This window comes from Loxodonta africana, unplaced genomic scaffold, assembly GCF_030014295.1.
Source record: "Loxodonta africana isolate mLoxAfr1 unplaced genomic scaffold, mLoxAfr1.hap2 scaffold_423, whole genome shotgun sequence".
Lineage (NCBI taxonomy): Eukaryota > Metazoa > Chordata > Mammalia > Proboscidea > Elephantidae > Loxodonta > Loxodonta africana.
Window position 1 is genome coordinate 67150 of NW_026975137.1, and position 26642 is coordinate 93791.

Sequence of the window (26642 nt, forward strand, 5' to 3'; positions counted from 1 at the left end):
TTTTCCTTGTTGTTGCTTTTGTATTTGCCGAAAATTTATGTTTTCCTTGTTTTAATGTGTAGGATTGTTAGTTTCCTTTGGGTTACCTTAACATTTACCTCTGTTTTTCTAAATTTAAACCAATCTTTTATTTCTTTATATCGTCTTGACTTCCTCTCCATATGAAAGATCTATGACTACATTATTTAGTCCCTCTTTTTTCTCTTAATGTTGTCATCTTTTACAGATCGATGTCTCTGTTTCTACATTTTCAGTGTTTTAGCTTTGATTTATTTGTGACATCCCTACGTGGGTTGATATCTGGTTGTTCTGTCCCGTGTTCTAGTCTTGGGTTGTTAGCTGATGTTATTGATTTTCTAACTGGAGAACTCCCTTTATTATTTCTTGTCATATTGGTTAGGTTTTTAAAAATTCCCTAAACTTCTGCTTATCTGGAAATGTCCTAATTTTACTGTCACATTTGAGGGACAGTTTTGCTGGATATATAGTTCTTGGCAGGCAATTTTTTTTTTTTTTTCCTTCAGGGCTTTGTATATGTCCTTCTTGCCTGCATGGTTTCTGCTGAGTAGTCCGAGCTTAGTCTTACTGACCCTTCTTTATAGGTGACTTTTTGTTTATCCCTAGCTACTCTTAAAATTCTCTCTTTATATTTGGTTTTGGCAAGCAAGATTATTATATGTCCTGGTGACTTTATCTTGGCATCTACCTTGGGTGAGGTTCAGTAAGCATCTTGGATAGATATCTTCTTATCTTTCACAAGATCAGCGAAGTTTTTAGCCAAGAAGTCTTCAACAATTCTCACTGTGTTTTCTGTTATCCCTCCACCCCCTGCCCCGATTCTGGTGTTCCAATCACTCTCGATAGAATCCCGCATAATTCTTAGAGTTTCTTCAATTTAAAAAAATTACTTTATCTGATTTTTCCTCAAATAAGTTGGCATCAAGAGCTTTATCTTCAGTCTCACTAATTCTGACTTCCAGTGCCTCAATTCTGTTCCTCTCATTTTCTATTGGGTTGTCTAATTCTGAAACTTTATTGTTACTCTTTTGGATTTGCTTGCTGTCTTTCTATGGATTCTTGCAGCCTGTTACATTTGTCATTATACTCTTGTGTAACTTTCTTAAGTTCCTCTATTGTTTTATCTGTGTGTTCCTTGGCTTGTTCTTCGTTTTGCCTGATCTCCTCCTGGATCTCTTGAAGGGCTCGGTCTATTAATCTTTTAAATTCTACCTGCAGTAATTCCTGGAATTTTTTTTCATTTGGAAGTTTTCTTGATTTGTTGTTTTGGGAGCTTCCTGAATCCATCATGGTCTGCCTCTTTATGTTATTTGATATTTACACTTGTCTCTGAGCCATCAATGAGTTATTATATTCATTTATTTTATGTTTGCATACTGAGTCGGAACCTACTTGATGGCACTGGGTTTGGTTTTGTTGTTGTTGTATTGTGTCCTAGTTTCTTGTTTTATTTTAATATGCCCAAATAGGCTGCTTGGTTGAGCTAGTTTGATTATTGGCACCTTTGAAGCTCTTACATCCTGTCACCAGGTGATCAGAGCTGTTACTAGGTATGTGAGCCTAGGAGCCCTTTTACTTTTCTTGTATGGATTCAGCTCAGTTGTCCACATAGTCGGTCACCAAGTGTGTGGTTTAGGCTCTCACCTACAGTCCTGCATATAGACAGGGTTGATTGGTGTAGGTACAGGTGTCTGGCTACTATGGGGGGAATGACTGCCCCTGAGTGTCTGGGAGGAAAGCATGTCCCTGTTCCCTAGAGCACATAGGTGTGTGGGTTTTGCAGCCAGACCATGGTCACCCAATGCTGTTGGTTGTAAGGACTGGCATTCACCACTTATTCTTGGACTCCTGAATTGGGTGGCTAGGTGACGTGGGTGGAGCCACCAACCCTCAGGTCACTGATGTGGGTAGGTGAGGACCCTGTTTAATTGGCAGAACATTGTCAAATATCCCAAACCTGCCACTCCACTTTATAGCTGATACAGTTGAAAACAGGCTTCAGGTATATACCCTGTTGTAGTGTGCTAATGAGGGCTTATGCTGTTGAAATGGGCCCACACAGGTCTATGCAAGGGTGAAAGGCACTCAGAGTCTTTGGACCCCTTATGTCTGTGACTTCCCTGAGTTCCTGGCTTAGGGAAGCTGGCAGATTATTTTTTGTTGTTTGTTCCTGCTCCAGGGCATGTGATAGTTCCTACTTCTGGCCCAGGGGACCCAGAAATAGCTGAAGCTGGTCTAAGACTAAAAACAGAGAGGGAGGAAGCAGATAAATGGGAGAGATGTTCTTCCCAAAGGGGATGATTTTTGATTTGTGTGGCATTTTAAATGCATGTACTTATCTTTTGCCAACTTAGCACTGCTTTTCACTGGTTCTGGAGGCTTGTGTAGACTTTCTACCACTCGGTCTCTTCTGATGTGAAAAACATGTCCCGAGCGTCACTGCTTGCGTCACCGCACATGCTATTCAATCCAGCCTGCAGGGTGCTGGTTTCTGCCGGGTCAGATCTGTCCACCTCTCACTGCTTCTGAACCATATCCCCCTCCCCCTGCCACTAAGTCCAATTCTGTAACTTCACCTTTGATGTTCAGGGCTCCTAGATTGTCATATATAATCGATTTACTTCTCTGGGTCTTTGTTATAAGAGGGGCTACACAAAGCATCTGACTATTCTGCCATCTTGTCCCCACCCCTACAAGAGACATTTTTCATCACATTCCTGAATCTGACACTATCACAGAAACTTATCTCTGAGAAAATGAAATAGGGATGAGGCAGTAGGCAGAACAAACCTGTTGGGTTGGAGTCGATTGTGATGCATAATGACCCTATAGGTCAGAGTAGAACTGCCTCATCGGGTTTTCAAGGAGCGGCTGTTGCATTTGAACTACTGGGCCAGAGTATATTTGGAGCACTGGCAGTGCAGTGGTTAAGAACTCAGCTGCTAACCAAAAGCTTGGCAGTTTGAATACATTAGCTGCTCCATGGAAACCCTATGGGGGCAATTCTATTCTGTCCTATAGCGTTGCTATGTGCTGAAATCAATTCACCAGCAATGGGTTTGGTTTTTTGGTTTACACGCCTACATGAGTAAAATTTGTCTTGAATCTCTAAACTTAATTCTAATGTAAGAATGAAATTGTAGCACTTCTCCATAAAGCTTTATCTTAAGTCATCAGGATAAAAACCAAACCCACTGCCGTCGAGTCGATTCTGACTCATCCCGCCCCTAAAGGCAGAGTAGAACTGCCCGATAGAGTTTCCAAGGAGCGCCTGGTGGATTTGAACTGCTGTCCTCTTGGTTAGCATTCGTAGCACTTACCCACTGTGCCACCAGGGTTTCCTCGTCAGGATAAGCCTGTGCTGGTTTATTGGGTACCTTCAGGAATTCTTCATCAGTTATATTCACATTAAGAAGGAAAAAAATATCAGAAGGAACTTCATACATCTTCACCCTTCATTTCATGCAAGATTCAGGTGTGTCAGTGAGGATGGTTGTGTGAAATTGATCCCTGGCACTCAATACTTCTGGAGCATTTCTGTCATTTACTTGTTTCTTTTAATGCTTCTGCAACAATAAACTGCTTGATAATCAGTATTTGGCAGTATTTGTTTTATTGTGTTTTCAAAATATTCTCTTATGTAAATATCTTGTTAATAGCTGGTAGAGATCCATGCATGTCTATAAATTTACTTCTCAATCTTGGAGAATTGACTCATCAAATGAAAATGATGCAATATATTATTATACATAACAAACATAAATATATGGGCTGTGTTTCCATTTTGTTGGTGACGTTTTAAGCTTCTGTTCTGGTATCTCCTTTTTGTGACTGGTCTTCAGCAATATTCTCTGTGGCACCTAGAATCTGAGTGTGTGATTCCAGGATTGCACTCGTTGCTATAGCATGTGCTTCCCAGTGGGTATTAGAAAGACATTTTAATGCTGATCATTTCCTATGAAGAGGTCATCGGTGAATACAGATGGCAAAAAATTTGTAAAATATCTGAATAGAAGAAAAAATCATTTTTTTTACAAAAATCCATTGTGATACATCCTACAAAATTAAGTGAATATGCAGCACCTTGGTATGAAAATGGCATATTCATTACATTCCAGAATTTTCTGTTGCATGCCTTTATAATGCAGTGACGTAATGGCAGCATTGTCATAGGATTGGTCTCTGCACTTAGAAAAATCAATTTTGCAAACTTCACGTAATTAGTGAAACACTTGCTTTGCAATGTCTTTACCAGTATGATTTTTTAGATTTTTTAAGCTAGCAAACGTGATAAATCACCACACAGGTTTTCTATCTGTTGGAGATACGGATCTTTAAACAATACTTAGCTGGCCTGTATGAGAAGGCTCAGAAGTGGAATCCACAGACAAAATAAAATATCGAGCTATACTTATTTCACTGACAGTAGTTGATTGAACTTCATCACTTATCAAGATTATAATTTTTTTACACATTATTTTAGAATTATAGGATGGATTGCCCTTTCCTGTGTTACCATATTTTGAGATGTGACTTGCTAAAAATAGATCAAATGAGCAACAAGTTGAAGCCAACTTTAAAATTTTCCATTTCGTGGGGACCCAAAGACTTCATTTCTTTTTCACGAAGATAGTCCACATTCAGTGATTGTTAGGACAACAAAGACACATTACAAAATGGCTTTTCAATACTGATGTTCATTAATTTGTGATTCCAGTTCATAAATTAAGCCAGAACAATGTGTTTGGTTTAAATATGATAACATGATCTCTGTGAATTGAACTATTTTCATGTTTACCGATCCTATTCAATTTGCACCAATTGCTAAATTCATCTGTAACAATTCGAGAATTAAATGAGGATGAGGGGTTTGTTTGTTTGGTTAGTAGGTTTGCAAACAAAACAATACACAGAGCTGTCTGATGGAGATTGCAGTAGCCACTCCCTCTTATAATTTTCATCATTAACTTTGCACTCTAGAAAAAATTCTGGCTACAGAACTTTGTTTACCGTCCAGGAATTTTCAACACAAATTTACAAGTGGACAACTGTGATGTTGACAATCACTTGGGCCTCTTTTGATCCAGTAATTTACTTCATTGGAAGAAAATTATTCCACAAGGCAGGATCTGCATTTCTGTTATTTATGGGGTCTGCAGATGTGACAATTTCATATTCTTAGTTTCACTTTCTAGATCATTACTAATTTCTTTTTTTTTTACTACAGCAAGAAATAGTTGCAGAATTTGGAACAAATTCGGTTATATTTGTATTGCCATCGTTAATTTCAGCACTAGTGGTACTAGTAAGATGATTCCCACCCATTAAGCACGTACCTTTAATGCAAGAAGTCTCTGCTGATTTATTACATTCTAAAAACGAATTTTGGAATAGTCTTTAGGGATTCACAGATCATTTTCTTTTTATCTTCTGCAGGCTTCCTTTTTTGTACGGCACTTAGTTATTGCCGTTTCATTTTGCCTGGATTGAAAATTAATGTCACTTTTTAAATTTGATTCTGCCATAACAATAAATTTGAATAATAGAAAATAAATTTATAAAACCGGAAGTTTATAAAATAAAATTTACTTTAGAATTTAGACATAAACACAAAAAATTTATATTTGAAAATTAAATAACTCATTGCTGTGGATTAAATTTTAACTAACAGTGACCCTATTGGACAGAATAGAACTGCACAGCAGGGCTTCTAAGGAGAGGCTGGTTGAAACCTTTTAGTTTCAGCCAAGCTCTTAACCACTGTTCCACCAGGGCTACATTTGAAAATTAGTAAGTAAAAACGTTAATTTGGACCATGAGATTTTGTTCTTCAGGTCTTAGATAGTCCAAAGAAATAGTACATGATATCCTTCTCCATGGACTAATTCCTTCTGAAAACAGGTCCAAAGTACGTAGGATGTAGTCTAGCCAGCCATCTTTGCTTCTAGGCTAGGGTACATTCTGGTTATACTTCTTTCAGGATAGATTTTTTCCTTCTTTTGGCAGTTCATGGTATATTCAGAATTCTTCACCAACACAATTAAAAGGCATCAATTCTTCTACGGTCTTCCTTATTCATCAGCCAGCTTTCCCACACATACGAGGCCACTGAAAACACCTTGGCTTGGATCAGTTGCATCTTAGTTTTCAAGGTGATGTCTTTGCTTTTCAACACTTTGGAGGTCTTTTGCGCCGATTTGCCTGATGGCAGTGCATCTTTTGATTTCTTAACTGCTGTTTCCATGGGTGTCGATTGTGGATGCAAATAAAATGAAATCCTTGACAACTTCAGTCTTTTCTCCGTTGATCATGATGTTGCTCATTGGTCCAGTTGTGAGGATTTTTGTTTTCTTTATGTTGAGGTGCAATCTCTACTGAAGGCCGCGGTCTTTGATCTTCATCAGTAAGTGCTTCAAGCCCTCTTATCTTTTAGCAAGCAGGGTTGTGTCATCTGCAAAATGCAGGTTGTTAATGAGTCTTCCTCCAATCCTGATGTCGTGTTCTTGGTAAAGTCCAGCTTCTCAGATTATTTGCAGATTAAATAAGTATTGTAAAAGAATACAACCCTGACACACACCTTTCCTGACTTTAAACCACGCAGTATCACCTTTTTCTGTTTGAACATCTACCTCTTGATCAGGTTCCTTATCAGCACAATTAAGTGTTCTGGAATTCCCACTCTTCGCAATGTTATCCATAATTTGTTATTACCCAAGCAGTCAAATGCCTTTGCATAGTCAATAAAACACAGGTTTAAATATCTTTCTGGTATTCCCTGCTTTTGGCCAGAATCAATATGGCATCAGCTGTGATATCCCTCCTTCCATGTCCTCTTCTGAATCCTGCTTAAATTTCTGGCAGTTCCCTGTCAATGTACTGCTGCAGCTGCTTTTGCATGATTTTTAGCAGAATATTACTTGCATGTGATATTAATGATATTGTTTGATAATTTCCACATTTGGTTGGATCACCTTTCTTAGGAATAGGTGTAAATATGGATCCTTTCCAGTTCATAGGCCAGGTAGCTGTATTCCAAATTTCTTGGGATTAGACAAGTGAGTGATTCCAGTGCTGCATCCATTTGGTGAAACATCTCAGTTGGTATTCCGTCAATTCTCGGAGGCTTTTTTTTCTCACCAATTCCTTCAGTGCAGCATGGACTTCTTCCTTCAGTATCATCGGTTTCTGATCATATGCTACTTCCTGAAATGGTTGAAGGTCGACCAATTCTTTTTGGCATAGTGACTGTGGGTATTACTTTCATCTTCTTTTGATGCTTCCTGCGTCATTTAATATTATACCCGTAGAATCCTTCAGTATTGCAACTCAAGGGTTGAATTTTTTCTTCAGTTCTTTCAGCTTGAGAAATGCTGAGTGTGTTCTTCCGTTTTGGTTATCCATCTCCAGATCTTAACACATGTCATTATAATACTTTTTCTTCTCAAGCCACCCTTTGAAATCTTCTGTTCAGCTCTATTACTTCGTCATTTCTTCATTTCCCTTTAGCTACCCGACATTCAAGAGCAACGTTCAGAGTCTCTTCCGACATCCATTATGGTCTTTTCTTTCTTTCCTGTCTTTTAAAGGACCTCTTGCTTTCTTCATGTGTGATATCCTTGATGTCATTCCACAACTCACCTGGTCTTCAGTCATTAGTGTTTACCACATAAAATGTATTCTTGAGGTGGTCTCTAAATACAGGTGAGATATACTCAAGGTCATACTTTGGCCCTTTTTGACTTATTCTACTTTTCTTCCGTTTCAACTTGAACTCCCATATGAGCAATTGACAGTCTGTTTCACAATCGATCCCTGGCCTTGTTCTGACTGATGATATGAGTTTTCCCATCTTCTCTTTCCACAGGTGTAGTCAGTTTGATTCCCGTGTATTCCATCTGGTAAAGTCCACGTGTATAGCTGCCGTTTATGTTGTTGAAAAAAAATATTTGCAGTGGATGAGTCACTGGTCTTGCAAACTTCTGTCATGAGATTTCTGGCATCATTTCTATCAGCAATGCTGTATTTTTCAACTACTTTTCCTTCTTTGTTTCCAACTTTAACATTCTAATGACCAGTAATTATCAATGCATCTTGATTGCATGTTTGATCAATTTCAGGCTGCAGAAGTTGTTTAAAATCTTCAATTTCTTTGTCTTTGGCATTGGTGGTTGGTGCATAAATTTGAAGAGTCATATAAACTGGTCTTCCTTGTAAGTGTATGGATTTTAGCCTATCAGTGGCAACATTGTACTCCAGGCTAGATCTTGAAATGTTCTCTTTGATGATTAATGTAACGTCATTCTTTTGACTGTGGTGGAATATCCACGTTTGTAAGACTGCTCACAGACTGTTTCACCAGAGAGTTTTCTGGTACTGCAATATCTACCACTAATCTCTGTGATCCCTGTGAATTGGCAAAATAAGAATAGTGCTATAGATTTCTTCCAAATACAGAAAACATAATTATGAAAATGTTCTTGCCATTGATTATGTTCTTTACCAATCCGTTCCGATGGGATTTTTGATACTTCACTCGAAAAATGAGTCCAAGGTACTGTGATGTGATTGTTTACTTTGTGTGGCCTTCCTAGCCATGGTCTTATAACATCCACCCTGGTGCTTGGGCAGGACTGTGTGATAGGGTAATTGTGGCTCACCAAGGGGATTGTTTAGTTTTCCCTTCAAAGAGAACCAGTTCCAGAGCAAAGAGGAGGATTCAACTCCCATCAAGGAAGAACAGCCAGGAGCTGAGCATATATTATGGACCTGAGATCCCTGCACTGAGAAGCTCCTAGAAGCAGGAGACTGAGATAGAGAGAGGAAGCTGTAACCCTGAAGACGGTAAGATGCCATGGCAGGAGAGACCAAGCAACAGGGACCCGGCTATAGGAGATGCTGGCCCAGGGAGAAGGAAAGCTGAGTGCCTTTGGAGAGAGGCCCAAGGCCAGGCAGAGGCACACCTATGAGCACAGGAGGGAAGAGGCTGTCCTGATAGAAGAACTGTATCCTGAGTGTCTTTGAGCCCGAGTTATAACTGTTACTTCCCTAATAAACCCCATAATCATGAATATGGACTGTGAGCTCTGTGTGGCCGTTGCAATGAATTATTGAACCCAGCAGAGAAGTAGGGAGTGCTGTGTGAGGGACAGTTGGTGTCAGAGTTAGTGAAGATGGTGGAGAGAGGATAGTTTTTTCACCAATGCCTTCAATGCAGCTTCGATTTCTTCCTTTTATACCATCAGTTCTTGATCTTATGCTACCTCTTGAAATGGTTGAAAATTATCCAGTTCTACTGCAGTACTATATTAATATCAGACAAATTATACTTCAGAAAAAGGAGTATTATTGGGAATAGGTAGGGACATAACATAATAAAGGTTCACTTCTCCAAAAAGATACAACCATCCTAAATGTGTACATATTTAACAACAGGGCTCCAAAATACAAAAACTAATGAATCTGAAAGGGGAAATGGACAAATACGCATTTGTAATTGGTATCAGTACTTTTCTATCAATAATTAATAGAGCCCTGCTAGTCGAAGTCCAAAGCATCTGTATGAACCACTCATGGATGTCTATGTGTGTGTGTATGTATATAGTATAAAGACAAGTAATACAGAAATAAACATAGAGTCCTTGGGAGGTGCAAACGGTTAATGCATTCAGCTGCTAACCAAAATGTTGAAGGTTTGAGTCCACCCAGAGGCACTTCGGAAGAAAGGCTTGGCGATCTACTTTTGAAAAATTAGCCGTTGAACTGACACACTTGTGTGTCACTACTACTCTGACACACATGGGGCGAGGGGTCACCATGAGTCAGATCAGCTTGATAGCAATTGAATGATTTTTTTATTCATTCTGCCAGTGTTTGTCTTTTAATTGGTATCTTAGGCTGGGTTCTCTAGAGAAGCAAAACCAGTGATGTATATATATGTATGTATTTATATATAAATAGATTTATATCAAGGAAATGGCTCCCGAGGCTGTAGAGGCTGGTAAGTCTCAAGTCCATGGGTCAGCCTGGTGGCTTCTCCTGACTCACATAGATGCAGGGACTGCAGAACTGAAGATCTGCAGGTCATACAACAGGTCTGTGGCTCACAGGCTGCAAAGGCTGACAAATCTCAAGATCGGCAGGTAAGCTGGCAGCCCGTGGCTCACAGACTGCGGAGGCTGATGAATCCCAAAATTGGAAGGTAAGCTGAGAGTTCAAGTCCCAAAAACTTGAGATCAGATGAAGAGGAGCCAGCTGCAGGATTCAGAGTGAGCAAAAGCTCAAGAGCCTTGCCAGAAAGTCCACCTATATTGGATGCAGTCCACACCCCTGAGGAAACTCCCTTACATCTGATTGGCTACTCACAGCAGATCCCATCATGGAGGTAATCACGTTATATCACATCTCATCATGGAAGTGATTGCATCGTTTTACGACTGCTAAACTACATCATAACTGCCAAAGCACTGAGAATCATGGTCCAACAAAGTTAACACACAACTTTAATGATCCCAATTGTGAATTTAATCTATTTATATTTAAAGCAATTCATGATAAGGAAGGACTTATATCTTCTACTTTGTAATAGTAGGTCATATACGTATTTTGTTTCTCATTTTCTTCACTACTGTCCACTTTTGTGTTTGACTGATTTTTTTTCAAGTGTACAATTTTGATCCTCTCCTTGTTTCCTTTCCTTATATTTTTTAACTTCTTAGTGGTGAGCATGAGGATTACAATTAATATCTTATATTTATAACAATCTTCTTTTAATTAATACAAATTTAGCCTCAACAGTATACAAAATTCTGCTTTTATTCAGCTCAGTTACCTCCCCTACTTACGTTGCTGGTACAAAAATTGCATCTTTATACATTGTGTGTCCATTAAGAGAGATGTGTAAGTATTTTTATGCATTCGTGCTTTAAATCACATATGAAAAAAAGAGGCGTGATATAAAAATATTACTGACTTTGTTTTATCTAAGTAGTTACCTTTACGGAGTCTTTGTTTCTTTTTATGGCTTCCAGTTACTGTCTAGTGTCCTTCCATGCCAGCCAGAATGATTCCCTGTAGCATTTCTCATAAGGCAGTTCTGCTGCTAACACACTCCCTCAGGTTTTGTGTATCTGGGCATGTCTTAATTTCCCCTTCATTTTTGAAAGATAGTTTTGCTAGATACTGACATCTTGGTTCATAGTTTTGTTTCTGTATTTTTTTTCCAGTATCTTAAATACATCATCCCACTATTTTCTCATCTCAATGGTGTCTGATGAAAAATCAACAGTTAAACTTGTTGAGACTCTCTTCTTGTACATTAGGGGTCACTTATCTCTTGCTACTTTCAAGTTTCTGTCTTCGTCTTTTGACATTTTGATTATGTCTCTCTGTGGATATCTATGTATTTATTGTCCTTTGAGTTTATTGAGCTTCTTGGATATCTAGATGACATTTGGGAGACTTCCAGTCATTACGTTTTCAAATATTCTTTCTGTCCTTTCATCTTTCTTTCCTTTCTGGGACTCCTTAATGAGTATATTGGTATGCTTGATGTTGTCCCGCAGGTCCCTTAGGCTCTGTTCATTTTCTTCATTCTTTTTCCTTTACGCTCCTCAGTTAGAACAATTTCAGTTGTGCTTTTTCAAGTTTACATTTTCCTGCTTTCTTGCTCAAATCTGCTGTTGAGCTCCTCTAATGAAAATTTTATTTCAGCTATTCTACTTTTCAGCTCTATAATTTCTATTTGGTTCTTTTGTATAATATTTCTTTATTAATATTTTCTACTTGTTCATACATTCTTCTCTTGGTTTCTTTTTTTTTTTTTTTTTTGTCTATGGTTTCTTTAGCTCTTTGAGGAAATTTAAGACAATTGGTTTAAAATCTTTGTCTAGTAATCCCAATATCTGTGTTTCCTTAGGGATGCTTTGTGTTCATTCTCTTCTTTCTTTCTTCTTAACAAATGAACCATCCTTTTCTTTTTCCTTTTATGACTTAAAATAGTGTGTTGAAAACTGGATATCTTAAATATTATAATGTAACTCTGGAAATCAGAGTCCCTCCAGTCATTAGGGTTTGCTTTTTTTTTTTTTAATTGTTGAGGGCCAGTCATCCATTTGCTTAGTGATGTTTCCAAACTAGTTCTGCAAAGATTGTATGTCTTCTCATGTGTGGACACTGAAGTTCTGTTCTGTTATGACAGCAGTCAGTTCATGACCTGACAGTGATTTCTTTAAATGCTTGTAGCCAAAAAGAAAAAGTAACATTATCCCAGTCTTTGCAGATTGGCTCTGAACTGGGGTGTTCTTTCAGTGCTAAGCAAGAGCACCTAAAACTCTGCCTTAGCCTTCACTTCCTGCCCCCGTGGAGCCCAAAGATCAGCCAGAGGTGCAAGCCTAAAGCTTTGTCAGGATCTTTATGAGCATGTCTTCATCCTTAGGCAAGAATATTGCACTTCAGATTCTTCAGTATATGTGGTAGCCCTTCAAAGCCCTTAAACCACCAACCATTGTCCTCTCAGCCCCCTTTTTTCCAAGCTTTTGGATGTCTCTGCTGTTTTCTCTGTCCTTCATCCTTTGACCCTGGATGTAGGTTCAATTCTTATACCTTCGTACTGCTCAGTTTCCATCACATCATACATTTTTTCTTATGTGCTGTTGAGTCAATTCTGACTCATAGTGACTATAGGATGGAGTAGAACTTCTCCAAAGGGTTTCTAAGGCTGTAATATTTATGGAAGGAAACTGTCATATCTTTCTCCTGTGGAATAGTTGGTGGATCAAATCAAAAGGTTTAACAGCTGAGTGCTTAACCACTGCACTACTGGGGCTCCTTTTGACATCATGCATCATAATAGATTTTTAACACACCCCTCAGAAACATAGAAGTCCATAAATTGTCAAGGATACAGAAGATTTAACATGTATAAAAATACCAAATTGATATATGTGTATGTGTGTGCATTATCTAACCACTAAAGAATATACATTCATCTCATGCACATACATAGTGTTTATAAAAATTAACTGTATACTGTGTTATAAAGCAAGTCTCAACAAATTTCAAGAGTCTGCAATAATATAGAGGATACTGTGTAAGTACAGCATAATTAAAAAAAAAAAACCATCTTAGAAAAAGAAAATACAAAATCTCCATGTGCTTGGATATTTTAAAATACTAGGCATTAAAAAAGACATCATAATGAAAATTAGAATATATTTTGAAGTGAACAATTATGAACATAGTACATATAAAAATTGGTGCAGTACAGACAATATAATATAGGAAACTTATAGCCTTAAAAATATAATTGGAAAGAACAAATTTTGAAAAATAAGTGAGTTAAACATCCATTCAAAATGTTGGGAAAAAAACAGAAACAAACATTCATAGGAATTTTTGTTTCTATTAATGATTGGATACATGCAACAGACGATCAACGAAGACTAAAGTTAATTCTTAGAAAATGCTAGTAAAATTGACAAACTTTAGGCAAGATTGATCAAGTGAAAAAGAATGAAGGTATAAATAACGAATATCAGGAATTAGAAAGAAAATGACTGCAGATCTTGCAGAACTTAAAGATAATGTGAGAATGTTATGAACCATATTAGCTAATAAATTTGCAAATTTAGGTAAAGTAGGCAAACGTATCATACCATGTAAGTTAATAACAACGATTCAAGAAGAAACAGGAAGCAAAAGTAATTCCACAGTTGTTAATAGAATTGAATTGGAGCTCAAACTATTCTCAGAAAGAAAACTTCATGTCAGATGGCTTTTCCTGCAAATTCTGCCAAATATTCAAGAAATACTTCACAAATTCTTCAATATAAAATGAAATATATACCCAAACTCATTTTATAAAGCTTGTAGAATGAATATTGATACCACAACCTGACAAGAGCAGCACAAGATGGGAAAATTACAGGCCAATGTCACTGATGAACATAGATGCAAAATATAAAAATAAATAGGCAAAACAAATCCAGCAATACTCTAAAGAAGAATATATTATGACCAAGTTGGGTCTATCCCAAGAATTCAAGGTTAGTTTAACATTCAAAAATGAATCAGTATAATTTGCCATATGTACAGGAAAAATAAATGTGGTTATACTAATAGGTGTAATAAAATAAGTATTTGATAACCTCCAGCATCCACTCATGTTTTTTAAAAGAACATCTAGCATGCCATGAGACCAGAAGAACCAGAAGGTTCCCGGCTACTGTCGCTGAACATTTTGATCAAAGAGTCCATAGCAAAGCCCTGATCAAAAGGGGGAAAATGCAGAACAGAATTTCAGATTCTCATGAACCCTAGACTTTTTGGAGCCATTGAGGGTGAATGAACTCCTGAAACTATTGCCGTGAGATAATCTTTAAACATTACACCAAAAGCCTTCCCTTGAATCATCTTAAAACTGAAGTATAAAAAAGAAAACACCATACTGTTGCCATTGAGTTGATTCCGACTCAGAGACCCTGTAGGACAGAATAGCACTGCCGCATAGGGTTTCCAAGGTGCAGGTGGTGGATTCAAACTGCTCTTCTTTTGCTTGGCTACCGTATCACTTAACCACTGTGCCACGAGGGCTCCAGAACATTAGCTACTTAACTAATAAAAATGGTCTACCTTGAGCATATGCTCTTTTAAGAACTGTCTATATGGCATCAGATTGCCAACAGCTACTGAAAAGATTAGATAGGAACCTTAAGGAGCAGTGGGTTTATGCTAATGACAGAGGAACTACTCAGAAAAGGAGGGTAAGAATGGTTGCACAACTTGAATGTAACCGATGTCGTTAAATTGTACAGGTAGAAACTGTTGAGTTGGTGTATGTTTTGCTGCATATATTCTCAACCACAAAAAATACATTTACAGGTAATAATTAACAAAAAATGTCAAGGAGAGCTAAATATTTTGAAAATAAGACAGAGTTGCATGTGAGGGAATGAGTGGGGTGAGCTGTTTTAGATTAATAGTTAGTAAAGGCTTATGGGATCAGGATATTTGAGGAGATAACTGACCTATATCAAAGGAGAGAATAGCTGTATGAAGTTCTGGAGGGAGGATATTGCCAATAAAGGAAAGAGTTGTTTCTGAGGCCCTTTAATAACCAAGTGTTCTGGCATGTTTTGAGGAAGCTCAGGAAATAAGTCATGGCTAGTGTGGAGTGAACCGAGGGAAGACTGTTAGGAAATGAGGTTAGTATGGTGGGCAAGCCCCGCATCATGAAAGACCATGGGAAGGATTTGGGAATTTTTCCTAATTGCCATGAGAAGCCACTGAGGTGATGCTGTTATGTAGACTGTAAGAGGGAAGATCGGTGGCACGGAGTCCAGTTTTCACCAAGAGATGATGGTGGCTGTAAGGTGGAGGTAGTGAGAAGTGGATAGAGTCAGGATTTATTTTAAGGTAGCGCCAAGAGTCCAGAATATGTGTCAATGGATTGGATGCAAGATTTGAATAAAGGAGAGAAATCAAGGATGATTTCTAGGTTTTTGTCCTGAACAATCCAGAGGATAGTGAGAACATTTGCTGAGATAAGGAAGACTGGGAGGTAGATAAGACACTTGGACGAAGAATTTTATTTGAACCACATTAAGTTTCAGATGCCTAGTAGACATTCAAGGGGAGATGTGAGGTCAGCCATTGGTGAAGGAACAGGGCAGAGTATGTAAATGAGGGTATCCTAGGGCTCAGGTGGAATTGACTGCCATGAATTGGGTCAGATAACCTAGACAGTGAGAAGTGATGAGTGATGTTACTTAAACAGGGCATGGAAATCAATGAAAAAGGTGTGGGAGTGGCAGGGAGGCTAAGGTAGAGAAGTTTCTCTCTTCCTAAACCTGATTGGCTGGATTTGAAGACATCATAAGTTCCTGTATGAGAAATATCCAGCAAATTACCAGTTGATTTAATAAATTGATAACAAAGTCTACCTTTCAGCCAAAGATTGAAAAACAAACAAACCAATTGCCATCCAGTGAATTCTGACTCTTAGCAACCCTATAGGACGGAGTAGAACTACCCCATAGGATTTCTAAGGAGCAGCTGTTGGATTCAAACAGCAGACCTTTTGGTTAGCAGCTGAGCTCTTAACCACTGCACCACCAAGCTCAAACCAAGAATAACACACATGAGGAACTTACTCCTTAGTTCAATCAAGTATGTAGAAATTCAAATTTGTAATTTTGGAGATTCCCCCTCTTTTTTTTCAAAGTGGGGGGCATTGAGATGCAGGATTTTCCTATGCCCACCATCCTAAGGGATTTAATTAACCCATAGTTGAGACATTGTAAACATCTCAAGAAATTATTACCTTTGAGAAACTTGAGGGTGAGTAAGCATATCACCTGGCTCCTCTTAAACTCCTTTTAAAAACCTGACTTGAAGACTCACCTGCCTTTTTGAATAAGTGCCAGCTTGAATAGGCAGGGTTCAGGGAATTGCCAACCAAAGGTATGGTTTCTCCAGAGGCCTCCAAGGGGTGTAAAAGAAGAGCGGAGCCAGACCCCGTGCTTGGGACACACCCTTGGTAGGAAATATTTGAGTGTGTGTGTGGTGAGGGGAGCACTCGGTGTGGGAGAGTGGGGTGGGTGGGTAATAGGGAAATGCCTGTTTTTTTTTTTTTCTGGTTTTAAGAAACAGTTTTTTACTTTTTTTTTTTTTTTAATTACAACGAGCAGTTCAGTGGAGACATGTTCCTTGTCTGCAGGGGCTAGTGGAATTGCTGATAGCTGAGAATGTAGCCTGCTCCCCAAGTGCGAGTTGGCATTTTAGAGAGAAATCTTGATGTTTGGAGCACTGACTGGCCCTGCCTTTTCTAAATAATTAAGGGTGGTGGGGTGGGGGTGAGAGAAAGAGGATGGTCTGTGAACACTGACCCTGGAAAATTAACTCCCAAGTGTGTGGGTTGTGGATAGCAGGAAAAGAACATCACCCGCAAATGACAGCAGTGCCTTTATTTATTTATTTATGCTTCTTTTTAGTTCTGAGTTGTTTTTAAGCCACAAATTAATGGGGCCACCATGAGTTTTCAGAGAATGAGTTTTACAAAAATCTAAGTGTTTTAAATATTGCAAGGATTTACTTATATATGCTGTATATGAGAAAAGTCCTTACAGTTACAGGGAGGAGAAAGAAAGTATATTCAGGAATTAAATTTTCACAGTTCTCTGAATTCTTATATTTCTCTTGTTGTCCATTTTTCTTTTTTTGTCCTTCATCCACCCCTTCCACCTTTACCCACTGTCTTCATCATCTAGTGCTGCCGTAACAGAAATACCATGAGTGGATGGCTTTAACCAAGAGAAATTTAATACCTCGCATTAAAGTAGGCTAATAGTCCAAGGCATCAGCTCTAAGGGAAAGTTTTCTCTCTCTTTCGGCTCTGGAAGAAGGTCCTTGTCCTTATCCTTCCCATGGTCAAGGAGCTTCTCAGGTGCAGGGACCCTGGGTCCAGAGGACATGCTCTGCTCCTGGTGCTGCTTTCTTGATAGTCTGAGGACCCCAACTCTCCGCTTGCTTCCCTTTCCTTTTACCTCTTGCGAGATAAAAGGTGGTGCAGGCCACACCTCAGGGAAAGGTGACCTGAGTGAGGGTGGTGTTACAATCCCACCCTAATCCTCTTAAAGTAAAATTACAATCACAAAATGAAGGACAACTAGGCAATAGTGGGAATCATGGCCTAACTAAGTTGAAACACACGTTTTTTAGGGTCATAATTTAATCCAAACCAAATCAAACTTGTCACCATCAAGTTGATTCCAACCCGTACAGACCCTAGTTGATATTAACTCATAGAGACCCTATAGCATAGAGTAGAACTACCTCATAGAGTTTCCAAGGACTAGTTGGTGCATTCGAACTGCTGACCTTTTGGTTAGCAGCTGAGCTCTTAACCACTATGCCACCAGGCCTCCTCTTGATACACAGTCCACCCTAATTCACCACTGTGTTAGAAAAAGGTTTTGCTATTCTGAAATAAGAACTTTTTACTATACTTTTGTGTTCGTGGTTGCTTTGGGTATGTCTTTAAGCACTGAACAGTTAACTCATACCCATTAAAAACCCATTGCCACTGAGTCTATTCCAACTCATAGCGTCCCAATAGGGCAGAGCAGAACTGTGCCATAGACTTTCCAAGGAGCGCCTGGTGGATTTGAACTGATGACCTTTTGGTTAGCAGCCATAGCTCTTAAACACTACACCACCAGTGTGGGAGGGGTTTAATTGATAACATGATGTCTGGGCTCCAAGGGAGATGGAATGGATGTGCAGGAGAAGGGCATGCAGAGTCAGCCTGTATAGTCCCCTGAACTCTGTTCAAGATCATACCTCAGTAATCACTTGAATCTAAACATACAACTTTAACAGTTGATGTAAATGACTTTACACATGAATTTTGGAACGCAACTATTTCTCAATGGAAGTTTCTTCAACTAAGCTGTTTGTATTCCCTTGATAATTATGAAAGCTAACATTTATTGTGTTCATTCTGTGTGTAAGGCCTTTTTCTAAGTGCCTTGTGTGTTTTATTTAACCTGCGTAACAACCTTTTGAATAAGACTCATTTTAGAAATGGGAAACTGAGGCAGTGAGAGGTAAAGTAACGTTCCCAGATCAACCAGCTGATAGATTGAGTTAGGATTTAAACCCAGGCAGTTTGTTTCAGAATTTGCTTATGTAATCACTGTACATGACAGCAGTGAGCCCTAGTGGCTGTGTGGCTAAAGAACTTGGCTGCTAACTGAAAGGTCAGTGGTTCGAACCCACCAGCCTCTCTGCAGGAGACAGATGTGGCAGTCTGCTTCAGTGAAGACTTACAGCCTTGGAAACCCTATGTGGCAGTTTTACTCTGTCCTTTGGGGTCACTATGAGTTAGAATCGACTTGATGACAGTGGGTTTTGGCACATAATACTAATGTGCAGTGTATTCTGTATGCCGTGTATATGTTCAGAAACTAATTTTCCCAACATTTATGCCATATATAGATTACCAGTCCAGTTGCCGTTGAGGAGATTTTCACTCATGACGACCCCGTGAGTTTTCAGAGTAGGACTGCCCTCCATACGGTTTTCAATAGCTGTAACCATTTGGAGGTAGATTGCCAGGCCTTTCTTCCAAGGCAACTGAGTGGATTTAAACTGCCAACCTTTCAGTTAGTAGCTGAGCACTTAACTCTTTGTGCCACCTAATACATATATATACTAGGAGGTTTTCCTCCTTATTTGTACTTTAATGTTTTGTAGCCTCTTATGAATAGTTGTTCCTGGCAGTGAACTAGATGCTAAAGAACAGAATAGGCACATGTAACCCTCTCTCACCTTCTCCCTCCCCTCTTTCACAGAGATGAAATGAAAAGGAATTAATGAGGACAGATTATTGGATTAGGGCCCATACTCAGGGCTCTAACAGCATGGGGAGTTTCTCCTGTCACTTCAGTTCAGGAATTGGCACCTGCTTTTTGTGAATCACAAATACCAGTGCTTTATATCAAGCCATTTAGATTTGGGCTATGGAGCAGTGACTTAAAAAAATTAAATTTTATTTTCAGAGATTTTTTCTGTTAATTGTTTACATTTATTTTAATTGTATATTCTGAAACCGCTACAAAAAGGCATGAAATAATTGTTTAAATTTTAATTCGTATGGGTCAAAATGTATGTTAAACTACCTATTGTCGCCTTCACAGTCGTTGTTATGTTTGAGCTGGTTGTTGTGGCCACTTGTTACCAAGTATGACTTTCTTCTCCAGGGACTGATCTCTCCTGACAACATGTCCAAAATATGTGAGATGAAGCCTCGCCATTCTTGCTTCTAAGGAATATTCTGGCTGTACTTCTTTCAAGACAGATTTGTTCATTCTTTTGGCAGTCCGTGGTATATTCAATATTCTTTGCAAATACCGTAATTCAGTGCCTTCAATTTTTCTTTAGTCTTCCTTATTCATTGCCCACCTTTCGTGTGCGTATGAGGTGACTGAAAACACCATGGCTTGAGTCAGGCGCACATTAGTTTTCAAGGTGACATCTGTGCATTTGAACACTTTAAAGAGGTCTCTGGCAGCAGATTTGCCCAATGCAATGTGTCGTTTGATTTCTTGACTGCTGCTTCCGTGGGTGTTTATTGTGGATCCAAGTAAAATGAAGCCCTTAGTGATGTCAACATTTTCTCCGTTGTCATGATGTTGCTTATTGGTCCTGTTGTTAGGCTGTTGGTCTGTAGTCTTTGATTTTCTTCAGTAAATGCTTTACGGCCTCTTCACTTTCAACAAGCGAGATTGTATCATCTGCATATCTCAGGTTATTAATGAGTCTTCCTCCAATCCTGACGCCTTATTCTTCTTCAGACAGCCCAGCTTCTCGGATTATTTGCTCATCATACAGGTCAAATAGGTATGGTGAAAGGATACAATGGAGATGCACACCTGTCTTGACTTTAAACCATGCAGTATTCCTTGTTCTGTTTAGATGACTGCCTCTTTTTCTATGTACAGGTTTCTCATGAGAACAATTAAGTGTCCTGGAAATCTCATTCTTCCCCATGTTATCCATAATTTGTTATGAGCTGGAGTAGGTCTCAGAAAAAATGTGCCATTTCTTCCAGTTGGTCCTGCACGGCTGCCTACTTCCCTAGGCATGATTCTTCACACTGCTCCATCTTCTTTCCTGTGTGTGTCTCCTGCCCTCCTCAGTGGCTGGGGAAAATGATAGTAGTCCACTATGAGATTTATTCTTTTATTATACTTTATTTTATCATTTGTTTTTATAACATAGTTCCGTTAAAATCAAGGGTAATAAAAATGTTTGTGTGATGGAAGTGGATAATCCCACCCATTGTGTCCATCTAAAGTTTCATGAGAAAACTGTGCCCACAACAGAGGGCTCCCACTCCTCTGGCTCACTGTATTTTCTCCTTGTTTATTTGCTCTTCCCTCTTTCCTGATGCATGCATGGGACCACTGAGCTTCAGGACTCCACAATTCTCCTTTTCATACCAGTGTTACTGTAATCTTGGGTTCATGGGCTGCCTTGCCACAGATTTACTCATTCTGTTTCTGTTAATTATTTCATTACTTAAAAATCTCTCATGAATTTTTCCAGAAGTACATTCTATTCCTCAAAAACTTGGAAGCAATGGGAAAGTATGCAATAAATAACAAGAAAACATACGTAATGCATAGAATAAATTATTAACGTTCCGATATGTCTGTTATCTTACTTACATTGGCATGTATGCGTATTAGAGTCTCTGGTTGATGCAAATGGTTAATATCTTGAGCTGCTGACAGAAAGTTGGAGTTCAGGTCCACCCAGAATTGCTGTGAAAGAGAGGTCTGGCAGCCTACTTCCGAAAACTCAGCCATTGGAACCCCTATGGAGTACAGTTCTACTCTGGTACAGTGGTGTCATCATGAATCAGAACTGACTCAGTGGCAACTGGTTTCATGTGTGTATTAGCGCACACATTTATGTATATTAACACGGATATTATATCCTGATATTTTCATTCATCATTAGTCTTTTCTCATGATAAATTTTTTTTTTTAATGAGGGCATTAAATTACTTTATAATATTCTGTGTGCATGTAGTATATGTTTTTTAACGATTTGACTATAGTTGCAATAATAAATGTGCATGTTTCTAGTAATCTTCAACGTATACTTACATCTTTTTAACATACATCTCTGTCATTAAATCTCTTTGTTTAATTATTGTTTAACACTCTTTACGCCTAAGAGATGGTCTCAGAAGCAGCCCTGATCAGTTTTTCTCCCTCTTACTCATGAAGCCCCTTAATGTATCCCAAGGTATCAACTACGAAGGATTTTACGTACTTATCGTTTGTTTATTTTTCTTTCAGTCAGTATATTCCATGGGCCAGAAATAGTCTATGTTATGCAGATACAGTGGTGAAAGGTACACACTGTCCCTGTCGTCATGAAGGGGACAACCCAGTGCAGGTGGGAGGAGCACTGGGGAAATGCAGCTGAGAGCAAGGACAGACAACCCTCCAGGAACCACACTGGACTTCAGAGAGGCTTGTTGGCTGCTGTTCACCTGGCAGGCTTCTAGATACCCGAGTACCCTTGGGCTTGGTGCCTGCTCCTCTCTCTGTTGACACCCTCCCTCTAGGATGCCTCAGTGAGTTCACTGCTGTCTATTTGTAGCTAAGGACGTGAGGTTTATACCTCCATCCATTCAAACTCCTCCTGGGTCCAGACTCATATATTCAAATGTCAGCCTAACTCTCTGTATTGACCTCTTTATGCATTATAATGATACATTCCTCATATGGCCATCATGAAAGCAAACATGAAAGGAAAAGCACAGGAGTGCCTGGCACCAGTGTAGGTACTCAATGAACATTAGCTGTTGGTATTATCCTTGACATCTCCGTGTGGGGTGAAGTTTTATTACCTGACATCTCCATGTGAATATCTAACACCTACACCATGTTATCTAGGCTATGAAACAATTCTTGGTTCCAACCACCATTCTTTTCTTATCCATGAATTTCTCAAGGCTTTGGTGATGGGATTGTGTGTTTTTCCACACAATGGATGTGATTAGGAATGGTTGGCCAGGTCCTACACAATAAATTGCTCCAGCATTCCTTTGGGTGACCATTGAGACAAGTTTCAGCCAACAAATGTAGCAAAGAATTGGAACCACTCTCAGCTGTTCATGCGAGTACTCTCAATCCAGAATATCTGGTAAGTCGACTGTTAGGGATTGAATTGTGTCCCTCCAAAATGTATGTGGAAATCCTAACCCCTGTACCTGTAAATCTGACCTTGTTAGGAAAGAGGGGGCCTGCTTTTATTATGTGAATGAGGTCATACCAATGTAGGGTGGGTCCTAAGCCTAACTCTTCTTAGTTATAAAAGGAGCAGAATACACACAGACACAAACAGGTGAAAAGGAAGACAGACAAAGAAGACAGATGCTTCTAGAAGGCCAGGAACACAAATGATTGCTGGCATCTACTAGAAGCTGAGGTAGACAAGGAAGGACCTCCCACTACAGCCATGCCCTGAATTCGAACGACTACCTGCTAAACTGTGAGAAAATAAATTTCTGTTCTTTAAAGCCACCCAGTTGTGTTATTTTTTGTTATGGAGGGACTAGGTAGCTAACACACATACCCGTTCTTATAAGTTCAGCCCAGTGCAGAATAATTTTCTTCCCTCCTTGGTCTAGACCACCCAAACCTGCTCTTTCCCTATCAGTGTCCTTTGCTTTCACCTAAGAGCTATGACAGAGTCAGCTTGATGCTGATGCATTGAAATTTCAATTTATTTTTTATTTATGATTACTATTAATTCCATTATTTTCTACAGTTTTCAATGGAGACAGTCCTATAATCTATGAATAGCATTTATACTTTTTCTCTTTTTGTACTAGCTTACACTTCCGGTGTTCAATGTTTAATAAAAGTAATGATAGAAGCACCCTTATTTTATTGTTTATTAATTTTAAAGAGAATGTCCCACACGTCACCATGAACTATCATGCTAGTTGTAGTTTTCCACGTTCGGGAACTCCTTTTCTGTTCTATATTTGCTCCTAGTCCTTATCTCTCCGTGTGATTGGATTTTATCAACCTGCTTTGCCCCCATCTCTTGAGGTGAGCATATGTCTTCGCTTCTTTCACCTATGCATGTGGTGAGTGAAATTACTAAATCTTTAACGTTCACTCAAATTTGTATGCCTACAATAAACCGCCTTGATCATGGCATGTTACGTGGTTTATACTTTGCTGGATTTCCTTTGCTGGCATCTTACGTAGGGTTTTGCATTTCAGTTACTGAGTGTGCTTGTCCTCTAACTCTTCTTCTACCATCCTTCTCTAAAATTTGTTATCATTTTTAAACTAGGCTTAAGGATCAAGTTAGGGGAGTATCTCATGGTTTTCTAATCTCTGTTGACTATGTACAAGATTAAAATGACTGTTTCTTGCATGTTTGCTGGAACCTGACTGGAAACGATCTAGGTCTGCCATTTTCTTTGTAGGGAGATCTTGAACTACTGACCCATTTTATTTAGTGGTTAAAGGCATCTTCTGGTGCTAATTTACTTAGAAAAAATTCTGATGCATGTTCTAGGTTGCTCGAATCTCATCTTCAAATATTGATTATCAGGGCTTGTAGCCTCATGCAAGGCAATTCATCAATCCCAGATTTCCCCAAAGTCAGGCTCTGCAACTCTTCCCGGTACCAAATTCCCTCATTTAAGACTTATTTGCAAAGAGACAACAGTATGCTATCTATGCAGTTGTTTATCCGCAACCTTCTTGAGTCCATAATGTGAGGATACAGTCTTCTAATACTTTTTTTGTAATTGTTCTCTTTCTTATTTTTTTTTTCCTTTTTTCACTGCCAATACCCACCCCCCCCAGTCTAGTAGTTTTAAAGTTGTGCGTTTCAGGTTCAAGTCTGTAATCCAACTGAGCTTCTGTGTGTGCTGCATGTGTGCATCAAAAGAACGCGCTTCTAGAAGCAGAAAGCAGGCAGTGCGACTGTTGGGTGGTTGGTGGGGTAGGGGGAGGGGAGCTGCTGCCCAGAGAGGGCGCCCGAGGGAGGCAGGAGATGCCGGGCTGCCCACCGCAAGCCCACAGGCTCCAAGGAGGAGGAACCTGCGTGCGCCATGAGCCTTTTGAGACAGGCCCAAGCCCACCCAGCCGGGTGCTAACCTCGCATCCGCCAGGCTTGCAGGTTCCACCAGGACTAGGGGAAGCCTAAGGCCGAGGAGGGCAAGGTCTAGGGTCTGGACCTGAGAACTGGTTCTGCCACTTGTGATCGCAGCGCTTATGCTGGAAAGGAGGGCAGGAAGCATATCGCAACGTGTGTCCGGACGATGACCCAGAACGGGGGAGCTGTGGTCACCCACGGACTCTGGGTCTGCATATGGAGGCCCCCAGGGTGCAATTCCAGGAGCAGAAGGCAAAGCCACAGAGGCCAAAGTGCACCTCGCCGATGCTTCCCAGGGGCATTTCCCCAAATATGGGGAGCAGTCCCTCCTCTGGGCTAGGGACTTTGTTTCCTCCATTGTCATCACTGACTGTGAGCAGAATCTAGTCTATGCAGACTAATGAGGAGTTATCAAAATGAGCTCCAAACTCCGGATTTGAGTTAAGGATCATAAATTAACACAGAGAAATATGACTTTAGCAATAAGTGACTGTTTGAAGCCCAAGTTGCCTTAAAACACGGAATTTCAGTCTTTCAGCTCCTCTGCTAATCTAGTGACTAAGAACAGGATCTCACTGGAGCTCAAAGATGTGGGGCACTGGGAATACTCTGGGTCTGTCTGCTCACGGCTGATTGCCTGATCCCAGTTTTATTATACAGCTTAAATACAGACCAGAAGAGGAGTTTGGGGCTTGACACCTGACATCTTAACACCAGTTCCTGTTTCTTGAGGAAGGAAGAGGTAAAATAAATCAGCGTTTACTGTGTAGTTCTCCATCCCCAGAAGTCCTGATGAAGACCCTCTCAGGTAAGGATTGACAGGGAGTGGCTTGGTTTACTATTCAACTTTGTCCTTCAGTCACTTTGTTTATGTCCTGTATGTAAACTATTATGCATTGACAGAAGCATTCTAATTCTTATGCAGAATGACTAGACCTGCTGCAGAATGACTATATTGTGCCTCCCTTGGGCACCCCTGTCTGCGCAGCACCCCCCACCCCCAACTGCCCAACCGCCTCTCTCCTGGCATTCTGCTTCTAGAAGTATGTTCTTTTGATGCAGAGATGCAGCACACACAGAATCCCAGCTGGATTACAGACTTGAACCTGAAGACCTTATGCAGAATGACTATTTATGAACCCCTAAGCTTAGTACTAAAGCAGGTACTTACTCCTCAGAGAAGGCCCTGGGGGAGGTTGATACATGCATTCCCCAGTGCTCCTGCTGCTCTAGAAGTGCCTGAAATGCCTCTCTGGGAAAGGCCTTCAGAGTAGGCTCATGGCCCACGTGGGAATTCAGGCCTATTTTTCTGTTAGAACATCTCATTTCGCTCTGAAAATTTTATTATCCAGTTTATTCACCAGGCATGAGTACAGACATCTCATATTTTCAAAATAATCCCATTCTCTAATACTAATTTGCCACCAAGAGTATATTCCAAAGTGTTTCCAATAGGCTAGAAAGTCTTTCCAAAGAGGGGAGTCCTGCGCCATGTTGTGCAGTGACAGCAGGGTTGGCATAATATGTTTACCCAGATACCTACCACTTTTTAAAAATTTTTTATTGTGCTTTATTTGAAACTTTACAGAGCAAATTACTTTCTTGTTCAGCCATTTATACACAATTGTTTTGTGACATTGGTGGCAATATTCATGATGTGTCAGTATTCTCTTCTATGCTCCAGTTCCCCGTTTCCATCCGCCATGATTCCTGTTCCATCCTGCCCTCTTTTCTGTGCTTTTGGGCAGGTTTTGCACTTTTGGTCTCATACACACGATTGAACTAAGAAACACTTTCTTCACGTGTGTTATTGTTTGTTTTATAGACCTGTCTAATCTTTGGCTGAACGGCAAACTTCAGAAGGTACTTTCCACTTTGTTGCTTTCCATAATTCCTGAAATTCCAAGCCTGCCACCTGAAGAACTTCC

The 26642-nt window shown here is 39.6% G+C and overlaps 1 long non-coding RNA gene across 1 annotated transcript in view; it reads left to right on the forward strand.

Moving 5' to 3' along the window:
- The window catches only part of LOC135229609 (uncharacterized), a 58978-nt gene that overhangs the window by 16706 nt on the left and 15630 nt on the right, over nucleotides 1-26642 (forward strand). Inside the window, exon 2 of the long non-coding RNA XR_010320293.1 lies at nucleotides 25375-25522. This is a non-coding gene — a long non-coding RNA (uncharacterized LOC135229609). The remainder of the gene's footprint in view (nucleotides 1-25374; nucleotides 25523-26642) is intronic.